The sequence below is a fragment of the Capricornis sumatraensis genome, chromosome 11, assembly GCF_032405125.1.
Source record: "Capricornis sumatraensis isolate serow.1 chromosome 11, serow.2, whole genome shotgun sequence".
NCBI classification, from domain to species: Eukaryota; Metazoa; Chordata; class Mammalia; order Artiodactyla; family Bovidae; genus Capricornis; species Capricornis sumatraensis.
The window spans coordinates 78,494,325-78,511,004 of record NC_091079.1 but is presented as its reverse complement, the minus strand read 5'-3'; positions in this window follow the sequence as shown (position 1 = coordinate 78,511,004).

Sequence of the window (16,680 nt, the reverse complement as noted above, 5' to 3'; positions counted from 1 at the left end):
GGACTGTAGCCCATCGGGCTCCTCTGTCCATGGGATTTCCCAGGCAAGAATACTGGAGTGGGTTGCCATTTCCTTTTCCAGGGGATCTTCCCGACCCAAGGATTGAACCTATGTCTCCTGCATCTACTGCAATGGCAAGTGAATTATTTACCACTGAGCCAGCAGGGAAGCCCATATATGTATATTTAATTTTGCATTGAAAAGTGAAACATTCATTTAAAAAGTTACAGAAAGCATAACTACTGTTTACAAAGTGTTCTCTCTTTTAGTCACCACTGAGGTCAAGACATAAATTTCTAAGTGTTCCAGAAACCCATTATGTGCCCCTTTCCTATCATGACACTTCCTCCTCAATGATGATCAGTAACTTGACTTTTGTGATGATTATTGCCTTGGCCTTATTTATAGTTCTTATATTAGAACTATATGTGTCTTTATTTATGTTAGAACTGTATATCTGTAAATATAATATATATAATTCACTTTTTCTTCTTATTGAATTAAAATAATTATATTTTCTTGTGCAATTGATTTGTTACTTTTATACATTAGCTTATACTCTGTTCAATGTTATAGTTGATCATCCTTTTTAAAGAAGTAATTTTCTTATATCATCAGTAAATTATGTTATTTATCTTTTCCTTTCCAGTGTCGAAATTCTCATTTAAACCTATAGGGTCTTTCCCAACTCTTAGTCTAATAACATTGGTTAGAGCTAAGAGAACAATGATAAATAATGGCAATAGTCAGAACCCCAGTTTTTTTCCCTGATACTAATGGCCATACTTTTATTTTTTGTCATTACTACCATATAGTGGTTGTTTTGAGATATATGTTTATCATGTAAAGCAATATTATTTTATTTCTATTGTCTGAGAGATTTTTTTCAGAAAGAATATAAAACATTATCATGTGGCACTGTAGTGTCACCCAAGGCAATTGTTTGTCTTTGTTATTTTGAGTGGTAAATAAAATTTGTAGAGCTATTTGGAGAGAAAATTTATTTTATATTATTGGTTTTGTCAGCTGGAAATATATTCCCTAACTTAATATTTTTTAGGAAAATTTAATATTTTTCTTCATACTTTTTGCTCCATATTTCTTAACTTTACACGTATTGATTCTGTATTTTTGTAGGTACTGGGATGGAGTCTGTTAAAATTACAATTTAAAATTGAGTTTTATAAATTTATTTTATAATTGGCCTCTATAATGACCTCACTTGTTAGCTTTAAAAGCGTTTTCTATTTGTTTTCTCCTAAAGTTTTTCCAGCAAATAATCATAGCATCTGTAATGATTATTTTTCTTTTAAAATATTTATAATTTGGGGGCTTGCACTTCTGGCCAAGAGGTATTAACAGGGATGAATTTTACTCCCCATCCTTAACAATTATAGATCTGGACGAAATACATGAAGCAATGACATTTTTAAGTACTTACTTTTTCTTAATTTATTCCTAGATTTATTAAAGTATGCTTGACAAATACAAATTGTATATATTTCTGATGATTTGATGTTCATATAAACTCTGAAATAGTTACCACTATCAATCTAGTTCACTACCATCACCTTATGTAGTTACCCTTTTGTGGAATGCATGTGTGTGTGTGTATGTGTGGTGAGAATACTTGAGATCTACCTTCTGAGCTAATTTCAAGTATATAATACATTATTATTAACTAGCATCACCATTTCCATTTTACAACTGAAAGTTTGTACCCTTTGATCAACATCTCCCCATTTCCATCCCACCCACCCCATGTCCCAGAACTTGGTAACTATCATTTTATTCTCTCTATTCTCTGTTTCTTTGTGTTAAATATTTTTAGATTCCTCATAAAAATGAGATCATGTGGTATTTGTCTTTCTGTGTTTTGCTTTATTTCACTTAGTATCATGTCTCTAGTTTCACCTAAGTTGTCACAAATACCAGAGAAAATACTTTTATTTTTTTGAGAAACCTCATACTTATTTTCATAATAGCTATACCAATTTGCATTCACACCAAAATGGGCAAGGGTTCCTTTTTCTCCACATCTTCATCACCACTCAATATCTTTTACACTGTAATTTTTGGATACTGTGTGTGCTCAGTCATTTCAATCATGTCCAACTCTTTGTGAGCCCATGGACTGTAGATTGAGAGGCTCCTCTGTCCTTGAACTTCTCCAGGTAAGAATACTGGAGTGGGTTGCCATTTCCTCCTCTGGGGGAATCTTCCTGACCCAGGAATTGAACCCAGGTCTCCAGTGTCTCCTGAGTTGCAGGTGTATTCTTTACTGTTTCAGCCATCAAGGAAGCCCCCAAAAGCCCTACATGCATTCAGAGGCTCAAAGACCTCGGTGTCAGACACTGAAGGAGACCATGTCAGCTTAGACACTGAGGGAAACATAAAACAGAAATGTGATCCTTAAAAGAAGAGAAAGAAAACAGTCTCTATCACTGGACCAACTTGCTATCTAAAGATAGTTTCCAGACTGCATTGCAGACAACGAGCATCCACACTGAGCTTGATCAATGAATGAAAAATGTATTAGAGGTGAGGGAAATCAGGGAGCTGCAGTCTGCAGAATATTGGAGAGGAAGAGTCTGCTCATAGTGAAAGAGAGATCTCTAGTGATCTGCAGAGGTCTTCTCAACTTTTGGGCTCAGTTCTGATTTAAACATGTGAGAGAAGAAATTATTCAAGCTAGGGAAAAAAAAAAAACATTGAACAACAGTAGGCAGGAGAATTTCTGGAACTTTTAAAACTAGAGATGGTTTGCATTTCCAACAGTCAGAGCAAAAAGATGTTGAAATAAATGGGACGTTGTGTAAAGTTCCTGAAAAACATCAACTTAATAGTAATGCTAAGTTAGGATTAGACTAAAGCTAACTCTGGATCCACTCTAAAATATCTTAAAAGCAGTCATTGAAAATATTCAACTAATTCCAAGAAATTTTGCTGCATGCTAAAATAAAACATAGCAGTACTTAAAGGAGGACACACAAAAAAATCCAGCATTCTATAATATTATGCCAAGAATGCAAAGAAGCATAAAAATTTGAGTCACAACTGGGAGAAAAATGAATCAATTACAAGAAACAAAAATAACAGAGATGATGAAAATAGCAGAAAAAGTCATTAAGACAGTTATTATAAGTATGCATGTCCATGTATTCAAATAGGTTGAGACAAACAGAATCATGAGAAGAAAAACAGACCATACGTAAGAATACAAGTGGACTAGAAGTGAAATATACAATATCTGAAATAAAAATTACGTTGGACGAGAACGGCAGCAGGTTAAATGCTGCAGAAAAAAATTTCTCAGTGAACATGAAAATAAAGCACAGAGAAAATAAAAGACTGGAAAAATGAAGAAAGCATATAGATACCATATCAAACAGCCTAATATAATGTACAACTGCTGCTGCTAAGTTGCTTCAGTCTTGTCCGACTCTGTGTGACCCCACAGACGGCAGCCCACCAGGCTCCCCGGTCCCTGAGACTCTTCAGGCAAGAACACTAGAGTGGGTTGCCATTTCCTTCTCCAATGCATGAAAGTGAAAAGTGAGAGGGAAGTCGCTCAGTCATGTCTGACTCTTCACGACCCCATGGACTGCACCCTACCAGGCTCCTCCGTCCATGGGATTTTCCAGGCAAGAATACTGGAGTGCGGTGCCATTGCCTTCTCCGATAATGTGTAACTAGAGTCCCATAAAAAGAGGAGAATACAGACAGAACAATGATGGAGAAATTGTTTTCATTTGATGATAACTATACATGTATACATGTATAGACCCACTCCAGTGTTCTTGCCTGGAGAATCCCAGGGACAGGGGAGCCTGGTGGGCTGCTGTCTATGGGGTCACACAGAGTTGGACACTACTGAAGCGACTTAGCAGCAGCAGCAGCAGCAGCATACATGTATAGATTCAGGAAGCTCAAATAATTCCAAATAGAATAAACATTTTTTAAGAAAAAGTATAGCAAGGCATTTCATACAAAAAAAAATTTGATGAAAACCAGTGCTAAAGAAAAAGATCTTAAGACAAAGAAAAAGGACACATTATGTACAAGCAACAAAAATAAAATGACAGTAGACTATTCATCAGAAACTATACAAGCCAGAAAATAATGGGAAAATGTCTTTGATGTGGTGAAAGGAAAACAAAAACACACAAACATTGTTTAGGTTTCTTCACTCAGCAAAATTTTCTTTCAAAAAGGGAGACATTTTTGACAAACTGAAGCTGTGAGAATTCATTGTCATCAGATTTCTATCTACACAAATGTTAAAAGAAGTATTTCAGGCAGAAGAAAATTATACCAGATTGAACTTAGGATACAAACTTGGGAATAAGATCACCAAAAATGAGAACAAATGGGTAAATTTATAAAACAAATTGTTTCCACATTTTAAATCACTTTAAGAATTAATTATACAGAAATGAATTGCCAGTCTAAATGCATGATGCAGGATGCTTGGGGCTGGTGCACTGGGATGAGCCAGAGGGATGGTATGGGGAGGGAGGTGGGAGGGGAGTTCAGGATTGGGAACACGTGTACACCTGTGGCGGATTCATGTTGATGTATGGCAAAACCAATACAATAATAATAATAAAAAAATAAAAATAAATAATTAATTAACTGTATGAGCCAAAAATAAAGCAATGTATTGTAGTATTTAAAGCATATGTAGAAAGAAAATATATGGCAACAGTACAAATAGAAGGGAAGTGGGAATATTATTTGAAGGCAAAATTTATAGAATGAAACTAAGGCAGTGTTTGGAGAAAACCTTATAGGGCTACTTACATTAAAAAGGAAGAAAGGTCTTAAGTCAATAATCTAAGTTTCTACTTTAGTAAACTAGAAAGAGAAGAGATAATTCAACTCAAGGCAGAAGGAAATAATGTAAATAAGAGCCAAAATCAATAAAATTGAAAACAAAAATGCAATAGAAAAAAATCAACTAGACCAAAAGCTAGTTCTTTAAGATCAATAAAAATTATAAATACTATAAAAAGTAAAAGAATAATAATGTGTCCATCGACATTAAGCTGCTATGAATACAATACCAATAAATTTGACAACTCAGATGAAATGGACACACAACTCTGAAATAAACAGCTCACTAAAGAAAAATAGATAACCTGAGTAGTTCAAGATCTCTAAAGAAATTGAATTTATTCTTAAAAACCTTTCCCAAAAGAAAACTCCAGGCCCAGATGGCTTCTTTGGTAAGAACATTCCAAAAATCTAAGGAAGATATAATAGCAATTCTGTATAAATTCTTCCAGAAATAATAGGAGGAAACACTTACCAATTTACTTTTGATGCTAGTATTATTTTGGAAACTTAAAGAAGGACTTTAAAAGAAAGAAAACTTCAACATCTCATAAATAAATGAATTCAGCAATATTTAAGAATAATCATACATAATATATAAAAGGAATAATGTATCATGACCAAGTTAGACTTATTCTAGAAATGCAAGGTTGTTTCTACATTAAAATAAATCAGTGTAATTCCTCATATAAAGAGAATAAAGAAAAAAATCATATGGATCATCTCGACAGGTGCAGGAATAGCATTTAAATTCAATATCCATTAGTGATAAAACTCACAGCAGATTATTCTCAGGAACAAGACACTTGTTCATGTTATGAAGTACATCTGTGAAAAAATGTACAACTAATATCATGTGTAATCGTGAACAAATGAACACTTCCATATAAGATCATGAATAAGGTAAGAACATCCACCCTCACCATTCTGTCCAACACTGGGAAGGAAAAAAATGCATATAGATTAGAAAGTGAAAGTGTTAGTCACTCAGTCATCTCTGACTGTTTGTGACCCCCATGGACTGTATCCCTCCTGGCTCTTATGTCCATGGAATTCTCCAGGCACAAGTACTAGAGTGGGTTGCCATGTCTTTCTCCAGGGGATCCTTCCCACCAGGGATTGAACCTGGGTCTCCCACATTACAGGCAGATTCTTTACCAACTGAGCCACCAGGGAAGCCCCATAGATTAGAAAGGAAGAAGCAAAAATATCTTTATCCATAGTTATGTCAGTATAGAAAAATCCTAACTTTTCTAAAACAAGCCTAGTAGAAATAATGAGTAAGTTCAGCAGTCTCAAGATATAAGGTTAATATAAAACTTTTAAATGTGTATCTTTAAATTGCTGTAATTAGTCACTAAGTTGTGTCTGACTCTTTGTGACCCCATGGACTGCAGCACGCCAGATTTCCCTGTCCTTCACCTTCTCCTTGAGTTTGCTCAAACTCATGTCCATTGAGTCAGAGTGCCATCCAACTATTGCATCCTGTTGCCCCCTTCTCCTCCTGCCCTTAATCTTTCCTAGAATCAGGGTATTTTCCAATGGGTCAGCTTGAAAAAAGCAGATGAATCAGAAATCAAATTGCCAACATATGTTGGACCATAGAAAAGAGAATTCCAGGAGATACATCTACTTCTGCTTCATAAACTACACGAAAGCTTTTGACTGTGTGGATCAAGACAAACTGTGGTAAATTCTTAAAGAGATGGGAATACCAGACCATCTTACCTGCCTCCTGATAAACCTGTATGCAGGTCAAGAAGCAATAGTTAAAACTCAACATGGAACAATGTACTGGTTCAAAATTGGGAAAAAAGTATGACAAGGTTGTATATTGTCACTCTTCTTATTTAACTTATATGCAGAGTACATCATGTGAAATGCTGGGCTGGATGATTCATAAGCTGGAATCAAGATTGCTGGGACAACACCTTAGATATGTAGATGAGACCATTCTAATAGTGGAACTTGAAGAGGAACTAAAGAGCCTCTTGATGAGTGTGAAAGAGAAGACTGAAAAAGCTGGCTTGAAACACAACATTCAAAAAACTGAGTATGGCATTCAGTCCCACCACTTCATGGCAAATAGATAGGGGAAAAGTGGGAGCAGTGACAGATTTTCTTTTCTTGGGCTCCAAAATCACTGCAGATGGTGACTGCAGCTGTGAATTAAAAGACACTTGCTCCTTAGCAGGAAAGTTATGACAAACCTAGACAGCATATTAAAAAGCAGAGATATCACTTCGCCTACTAAGGTCTCTAGAGTCAAAGCTATGATTTTTTCCAGTAGTCATGTACGGAATTGGACCATAAAGAAGGCAGAGTGCTGAAGAACTGATGCTTTCATATTGTGGTGCTGCAGAAAACTCTTGAGAGTCCTTTGGATAGCAAGGAGATCAAACCAGTCAATCCTAAAGGAAATTTTTCAACTAGCTATTAATAATTAGAAATACCTAGAAATAAATTGAACAAAATATGCATAAGACCTGTTCGATGAAAACTACTAACCATTGCTGAGAGAAATTAAGAAACATATGAATGGAGGAATATGTTCATTTCATGGTTCAAATCTATAAATGTCAGTTTTCCCCACAATATAATTTTAATGAAACAGCATTCAAAACTCCCCCAATTTTTTAGTGGAAATGCAAAGCACCTAGAATAGCCAAAATAAATTTAAAATATGAACCAAGAGGAATTCAAACTACCTGATTTCAAAGCTTACTCTGAAGCTACAGGGATTAAGGCAGTGTGATATTGGAATAAGGATAGATATACAAATAAGTAGAACAGAACAGGTAGTATAGAAAAAACCCAACAAACATATGATTAATTGATTTTCAAGGTGCCAAGGTATTGCAATGGGGAAAAGAATCATTTCAACAAATCCTACTGAAGCAATTGAATATCCACAAGCAAAAAACAATGAACCTAGACTCTAATCTCACACTACACATAAAAATTAACTCAGAATGGATCACAAACTTAAATGTAATAGGTCAAATTTTTAAAACTTCTAGATGAAAATTGGGAAAAAATACTTTGTGATTTAGTTAGGCAAACATTTCTTACACATGACTCACATAAGCATAAACCAAAGAGAAAAATAATTAATTAAATTTCAATATTAACCTCTTGTCCTTCAAAAAGTACTGTTAAAAAATAAAAAGGTAAGTCACACAGTGGGAGAAACTCATTGCAAAACATGTAACTGATAAAGAGTTGTATCTAGAATGTATAGCGAACTCTTTCAATTTAACAAGATGAGCCAATTAAAAAATGACCGAAGATAAAAAACAGAAACTTTAACATAGAAGATACAACAATGTCAACACACTCATCATTATTCATTAAGGAAATATGAATAAGAACTACAATGTGTTACTCGTACACACCTTCTTGATATGCTGAAACAAAAAAGTGACGTTATTCAAGGTTGCCAAGGATATGCGACAACTGGGAAAGCAAAAACTTTATAGCCACTAAGAGAAATAGTTTGGCAGTTTGTTATTAAATTAAGCATACTATTTTAGTGGGGAAAGTGGACACCCTTGTCTTGTGCCTGATCTTAGAGGGAATGATTTCAGTTTTTCACCATTGGGAATAATGTTTCCTGTAGGCTTATCATATATGGCCCTTACTATGTTGAGGTGGGTTCCTTCTATGTCCATTTTTTGAAGAGTTTTCATCATAAATGGGTGCTGAATTTTGTCAAAGGCCTTTTCTGTATCTATTGAGATGATCATATGGTTTTTATCTTTCAATTTGTTAATACGGTGTATCACATTGATTGACTTGTGTATATTGAAGAATCCTTGCATTCCTGGAACAAACCCAACTTGATCATGGTGTATGAGCTTCTTGGTGTTGCTGAGTTCTGTTTGCTAAAATTTTGTTGAGACTTTTGTGTCTATGTTCATCAGTGATATTGGCCTGTAGTTTTCTTTCTTTGTGTTGTCTTTGGTTTGGTATCAGGGTGATGGTGGCCTCAGAGAATGAGTTTGGAAGTGTTCCTCCCTCTGTAATTTTTTGAGATTTTTTGAAGGGTAGGTATTAGCTCTTCTTGAAATGTTTGATAGAATTCTTCTGTGAAGCCATCTGGTCCTGGGCTTTTGCTTTTTGGGAGATTTTTGATCACAACTTCAATTTCAGTGCTTGTAATTGGGCTGTTCATAATTTCTATTTCTTCCTGGTTCAGTCTTGGAGGATTGAACTTTTCTAAGAATCTGTCCATTTCTTTCAGGTTATCCACTTTATTGCCATATAAGTGTTCATAATAGTCTTTTATAATGCTTTGTATTTCTGCATTGTCTGTTGTAACCTCCCCTTTTTTACTTCTAATTTTGTTCATTTGATGCTTCTCTCTTTTTTCTTGATGAGTCTGGCCAAACGTTTGTCAATTTTATCTTCTCAAAGAACCAGTTCTGGAAGTCCTAGCTACAGCAATCAGAGAAGAAAAAGAAATAAAAGGATTCTAGATCAGAAAAGAAGAAGTAAAGCTCTCACTGTTTGCAGATGACATGACTCTTTGCGATCCCATGGACTGTAGTCTACCAGGCTTCTCTGTCCATGGGATTCTCCAGGCAAGAGTACTGGAGTAGGTTGCCATTTCCTTCTTCAGGGGATCTTCCTGACCCAGGGATCAAACCCAGGTCTCCTGCACTGCAGGCAGACACTTTACCCTCTGAGCCACCAGGAAAGCCCATGATACTGTACATAGAAAACCCTAAATATAGTATCAGAAAATTACTAGAGCTAATCAGTAAATTTAGCAAAGTTGCAGGAAACAAAATCAATACATAGAAATCACTTGCATTTCTATTTACTAACCATGAAAAATAAGAAAGAGAAATTAAGGAATCAATCCCATTCACCATTGCAACGAAAAGAATTAAATATCTAGGAATGAACTTACCTAAGGAGACAAAAGCTGTACACAGATAATTTATAAGACACTAATGAAAGAAATCAAAGATGACATAAATAGATGAAGAGATATCCATGTTCCTGGGTAGGAAGAATCAATATTGTGGAAATGACTATACTACCAAATGCAGTTTACAAATTCAATGTGATCCCTACCAAATTATCAATGACACATTTCACAAAACTAGAACAAAAATTTTCACAATTCATATGGAATCACAGAAGACCCCAAATAGCCAAAGCAGTCTTGAGAAAGAAGAATTGAGTTGGAGAAATCAACTTTCGTGACTTCAGGTTATATTACAAAGCTACAATCATCAAGACAGTATGGTACTGGCATAAAAACAGAAATATAAACCAATGGAACAATATAGAAAGCCCAGAAACAAACCTATGCACCTATGGGTACCTTATTTTTGAACAAGGAGGAAAGAATATACAATGGGCAAAGACAGCCCCTTCAATAAATGGTGCTGGGAAAACTGGATAGCTACATGTAAAAGAATGAAATTAGAACACTTCCTAACACCATACACAAAGATAAACTCAAAACGGATTAAAGACCTAAATGTAAGACCAAAAACTATAAAACTCTCAGAGGAAAACGTAGGCAGAACACCTGATAACATAAATCAAAGCAAGATCCTTTATGACCCACCTCCTAGAGTAACAGAAATAAAAAAAACATAAACAAGTGGGACCTGATTAAACTTAAAAGCATTTACACAGCAAAGGAATCTATAAGCAAGGTGAAAAGACAACCCTCAGAATGGGAGAAAATAATAGCAAATGAAACAACTGACAAAGGATTAATTTCTAAAATATACAAGCAGCTCATAGAACTCAATACCTGAAAAACAAATAACCTAATCAAAAAGTGGGAAAAAGACCTAAACAGACATATCTCTAAAGAAGACATACAGATGGCTAACAAACACATGAAAAGATGCTCAACATCTCTCATTATTAGAGAAATGCAAATCAAAATTACAATGAGATATCACCTCACACCAGTCAGAATGGTCATCATCAAAAAGTCTACAAACAATAAATGGAGAGGGTGTGGAGAAAAGGGAATGCTCTTGCACTGTTGGTGGGAATGTAAATTGATACAGCTACTCTGGAAGATGATATGGAGATTCCTTAAAAACCTAGGAACAAGACCACCATATGACCCAGCAATCCCACTCCTAGGCATATACACTGAGGAAACCAAAATTGAAAAGGACACATGTATCCCATTGTCCACTGCAGCACTGTTTACAATAGCTAGAACATGGAAGCTATCTAGATGCCCATCAACAGAGGAACTGATAAAGAAGTTGTGGTATATATACCCAATGGAATATTACTTAGCCATAAAAAGGAACACCTTGGAGTTAGTACTAATGAGGTGGATGAACCTAGAACTTCTTATGCAGAGTGAAGTAAGTCAGAAAGATAAATATCATATTCTTATCCATATATACAGAATCTAGAAAATAGGATACTGAAGAATTTACTTACAGGGGAGCAATGGAGAAACAGACATAAAGAATAGACTTGTGGACATGGGGAGAAGGGAGGAGAGGGTGAGAAATAATGAAAAAAGTAAAGCTATATTGACAGAATGTGGATCAGTGGTTGCCAGGTGCAAGGAAGGGGTAGGATGAAGTGATTAATTTCAAAAGGCTACAGGGAACATTTTGTCTTGATAGCCTATATCATGATTATGGTCACAGTAACACAATTACTTAAGTTTGTCAAGTTTTGTTGAATTGTACCATTAAAATCAGCAAATTTTATTTTATGTAAATAATGTTAATGTAGCTGGTAAACATAAATTTGCACGTTTTTAAAATTTTCTTTTGTTTTCTGGCCTGATGATATTGACTAGCACTTTTAAAATTATAGTAAATAATAGTGGTAAGAGAATGACCTTTGACTTTTTCCTGATTTCATGACTTGTACATCCAGTGTTTCTCTGTTAGGTATGATAGACTGTTTGGAATAGAATATCTTTGCCATGTTTAGTGAGTAAACTATATTTTTGTCTTGCTAAATGTTTTCACAAGCAATGTCTGCTGGGTACCTAACTGTGATCATAGGGATTTTCAAATTTAGTTTTTGAATAGGATAAATTATATTAATAAATTTTCTATATTAAATCATCTATGATGCAATACTGCTTGTCTTTTGTGTTTTTTTTTTTTTTGAAAACTGTGGGAGGTCAGGCTCTGTTTTGTGAAATTAATCATTTGTTTTCTTTTTTGTTCTATCTTTATTAAATTCTGTTGTTAGAGTTATGGTTAGTTCATAAAATGAATTTGAATGTTTTTCTTCTTATCATATGCTCTGACACATCTTAAATAAAATTGCAGAAATTCATTGGGTATTTTCACATAATTGGCTTTGGAAACTACTGGGTCATGTACCTTCTTGAGGGATTTGACAAGTTTCCCTAGTTCTTCTAGGATTATTGAGTCAGTTCTGTTCATTTCTATTTTCTTATGACATTTTTTTTATTAAAGATAGTTTGCTTTTGCCAAGATTTCCTTCTTTGTAAGGACAAAGTTAAATTGATTTAAACCTGTTTTACAATAATTTCAAATATACTCTGCATAGCTTGTTATATTGCTAATGTTTTCTCTTTATTATTAAATTAAGCTTACCAGAATGCATTCACTTTATTGGGATTCCTCCCCACCCTGACCCAAAGAAGCAGCTATTCCATTTACTTACTATTTTCCGTAATTTCTTCTTGTATTTTAGGGTTTTTGTTTCTCTTTTTCTATTTTCTAATGCCCAGTATTTATATTCATTCTTGTAATTTCATAGTAAGACATTTAATTATGACAAAAAATTTGACCACTTTCTATATATTTTAATACATATATAGCGCTTTTTCTGAAAGATGATCTGTTAAACAGCATGATTATTAAAAGCTTTATTTCATCAAGAACTGATTGTTTCTTGTTATTTAAACAGTGGGGAGCTAGAAAAGATTTTCACTAAGCAAGTGATATGATCAGATCCATAGAGAAATACTTGACAGCATTATGGAGAATGGATTGTAGTAAAGTGACACTTAAGATGAGGTTTAAGAGGCTATTGCAAAGTTTACATAAGAGGTGATGACTGGGATATGAGCAAAAGACACATTGTAGTGGGTTGGTGAGTTAAAAGAAGGAAAGATGAGGAAGCAGTGATGAGAAAAAGATGAGAGTCTGATCATAAAATTAACCAGACAAGCAGAGTCAGCTACATCCAAAGTGTAGCATCAGATAACATGATAATCAGGTCAACAAGAGCCGAGTGGGGGCTTAGGAAGAGATTGAGAAATAAAGCCTTGAGATTTTCCTGGCACCATGAGATCATAGCTACAGTTGCTGTTTTAAGACATTGGGCATGGCTGAAAGGTAATTCATGAGGATGTCAGATAGTGATTCTAGATTATACATAAAGAAGATAGGCTCTGTTTGGAAGGAAAGAAAATTGCACTTAGTTGGAATTGCTCTATGAATGCCTTAACATGGGCATGTTTGTATTCAGAGACAGAGGTGTAAGTGATGAGGGAAGTTCTGTTTGGAATCCAATAATGGCAGGGTTCCTTAAATCCCTGAATTCCTGATCTATCATCTAAAGCAAACCTCTTCTTCATCTGGACTCTTCTATATTCTCAGTCATATTCTGCATTTTCTTCACTGAGCCCCCTTTCCTCCGTTCTCCTCCTCTTGCCTCCTTCTTGACCAATGCGTTCATTTATCTCTACCTTTTGTATATTTTCTTTAATAGCAGCAACCTATTTAAACTATTTTATTCCTTAAAAAATACATGTCTATAATAAAGAAAATTAAGCAAAATCCAGACATATAACAAGAGTTCTCCCTACTCTCCCCACTATAACGATATCCATCTCAGGGATCACAGGCAGATACTGTTACTGACTTACTGTATAGCCTTCTAGCCCATTTACTATATATAAGCAAGCCCCCCAATATAATTATATTACAATATATATATAAACCTATAACTTTTTTACTTAACTATATTTTAGATTTCATCTTTGTACTGTTTGTAAAATCTACCTCTTTATTAGATATTGTTCAATGTGCTAGTATATGGCTGTACTGCAATTTTTAATGAACATTTCTGTGGTTTCTTTTTTTGTTGTTGTTAGCTAAAAAGAAAAAAAAAACTTTCAGTCCTTTGAAACTTTAAAAATACTCCTTTAGGATAAATTCCTATAGTGGAAGTGATGGATCAAAGGCTAGGCATATTTCACAATTTCAAAAGACATTGTCAAAAGTTTATATCAATTAAGACACCAGCAACAGTTTAGATGGATACTAATTTCCTTAGATTTTTTTTAGTTTTGTTGATACTTTTAATGTTTAACCTAAGCATATTAATTCTAAGTCAGAAGCCTCTACAAAGGAATAGTTTCAGAAAGACAAACAGTCTTGCAAATTGACAGTGTGGTTAGTGCTTTAACTTTGGCAAAGCTTTCATATATATTGGGCTTCTCTTGTGGCTCAGCCAGTAAAGAATCTACCCACAATGCGGAGAACTGGGTTTGATCCCTGGGTTGGGAAGAACACCCAGAGATGGAAAAGGCTACCCAATCATTTTCTGGCATAGATAATTCCATGGACTGTATAGTCCTTGGGGTCGCAAAGAGTTGGACACAACTGAGCGATTTTCACTTTCACTTCATATATATTATGGCACTAAATCTTCAAAAGAATTTTTTGAAATACATTTTTTTCATCTTCATTTTGTATAGGAGCATATTTAAGTGTGAGAAGATCAATTACTTGTTCAGAATCACACAGGTACTAAGTACGTGAGTTGGAATTCAAACTCTGACCACTCCAGTTTGATAAAAATGGGTATTTAAGTTCTGCTATGTTATATTAAACTAACTGATAATATTTTCACTTAAGACTTTTTTCAGCTAACATCATACTACCTTAAAATGAGTATATTTTATTTTATTGAACATCCTTATATATTTAAAAATATCATCATCTTAAATATTCTTTTAGAAGGCTTAATAATAAAGCATAATATAAAGTTTTAGAGAAATTTAACTTTCAGAGTAGAGATGCCTACTTTTTAATAAAGCCAATTAATAAATAAGATATAAAATAATAAAGTTTTCTCTGCAGAGAGGCTGCTAACAATTTTAAAAGAATTTGAGGTCAGAGCGATATGGACTAGAGAACTATTTCTGTTACTTTTTGTCTGCTTGACTTTAGGAAACTTATTTTAACCTCTCCAAGCCTCAGTTTATGCATCTATATGATAGAAATATTAATGTACTTACCTCATGCTGTTATTAGGAAGATTTAAAAATATATCCTTTGTGAAATGGTTAGTAAAGTGCCATAATGTTGCCATTATTATTATAATTATTATTGCTGTGGTTGCTATTATTACAGGTAATTTTTCAAGACAAATATATTTCAGCATATTAGATATTCTCATAAATAGTGACTTTCTTGTGTTATAGAAATCACCAATTGTATATATGTTAATTGTTTTTCCCTTCTTTTAGAATATATGGAACATTGTAACCCTGACATGTTAAAGCTTCAATGAACTTAGAAGATTGTTTAGTTATACAAATAAAGACATTTAATATCAGATCTGTTAACAAATTTTCCAGAGTTCACACAGACTCTTGGTGCTAAAATAAGAATTTGATTCCTGGTTTCTGTTCTTTCTCCTTAAGTTAAATTAATTTATCTTAAAAATTACTGTGCATTTTTGAAATATTTTAAAGTAATTTTCAAAATTGTAAGCTAAATGTTGAAGAATTTCCTTGTCCTCACTGGTGATTGAGTACATATCTCACCTGATTTCATTGAAGTGAATTTCCCCCAGTTCAGAAATCGGTGAAATTATGCTCTCTGTTATGCATGTTCAGTTACTTTTAAGAAAAGATGCCCAGGCTGCAACTCTGGAAATTGTGTCAATTGTTCAATAATGCAAAATTTAATTTATTTTGCATTTGTCATATATTTTGTCTCTGTGATATTCAGTTCAGTTCAGTTCAGTCACTCAGTCTTGTCCAGGTCTTTGTGAACCCATGAATCGCAGCATGGCAGGCCTCCCTGTCCATCACCACCTCCCGGAGTTCACTCAAACTCACATCCATCGAGTCGGTGATGCCATCCAGCCATCTCATCCCCTGTTGTCCCCTTCTCCTCCTGCCCCCAAAACCAGCATCAGAGTCTTTTCCAATGAGTCAACTCTTTGCACGAGGTGGCCAAAGTACTGGAGTTTCAACTTTAGCATCATTCATTCCAAAAATCACCCAGGGCCGATATCCTTCAGAATGGACTGGTTGGATCTCCTTGCAGTCCAAGGGACTCACAAGACAGTTCAAAACCATCAATTCTACGGCGCTTAGCCTTCTTCACAGTCCAACTCTCACATCCATACATGACCACTGGAAAAACCATAGCCTTGACTAGACGGACCTTAGTCGGCAAAGTAATGTCTCTGCTTTTGAATATACTATCTAGGTTGGTCATAACTTTTCTTCCAAGGAGTAAGCGTCTTTCAATTTCATGGCTGCAGTCACCATCTGTAGTGATTTTGGAGCCCCCCAAAATAAAGTCTGACACTGTTTCCACTGTTTCCCCATCTATTTCCCATGAAGTGATGGGACTGGATGCCATGATCTTTGTTTTGTGAATGTTGAGCTTTAAGCCAACTTTTTCACTCTCCTCTTTCACTTTCATCAAGAGACTTTTTAGCTCCTCTTCACTTTCTGCCATAAGGGTGGTGTCATCTGCATAGCTGAGGTTACTGATATTTCTCCCGGCAATCTTGATTCCAGCTTGTGCTTCTTTCAGCCCAGCGTTTCTCATGATGTACTCTGCATATAAGTTTAATAAGCAGGGTGACAATATACAGCCTTGATGTACT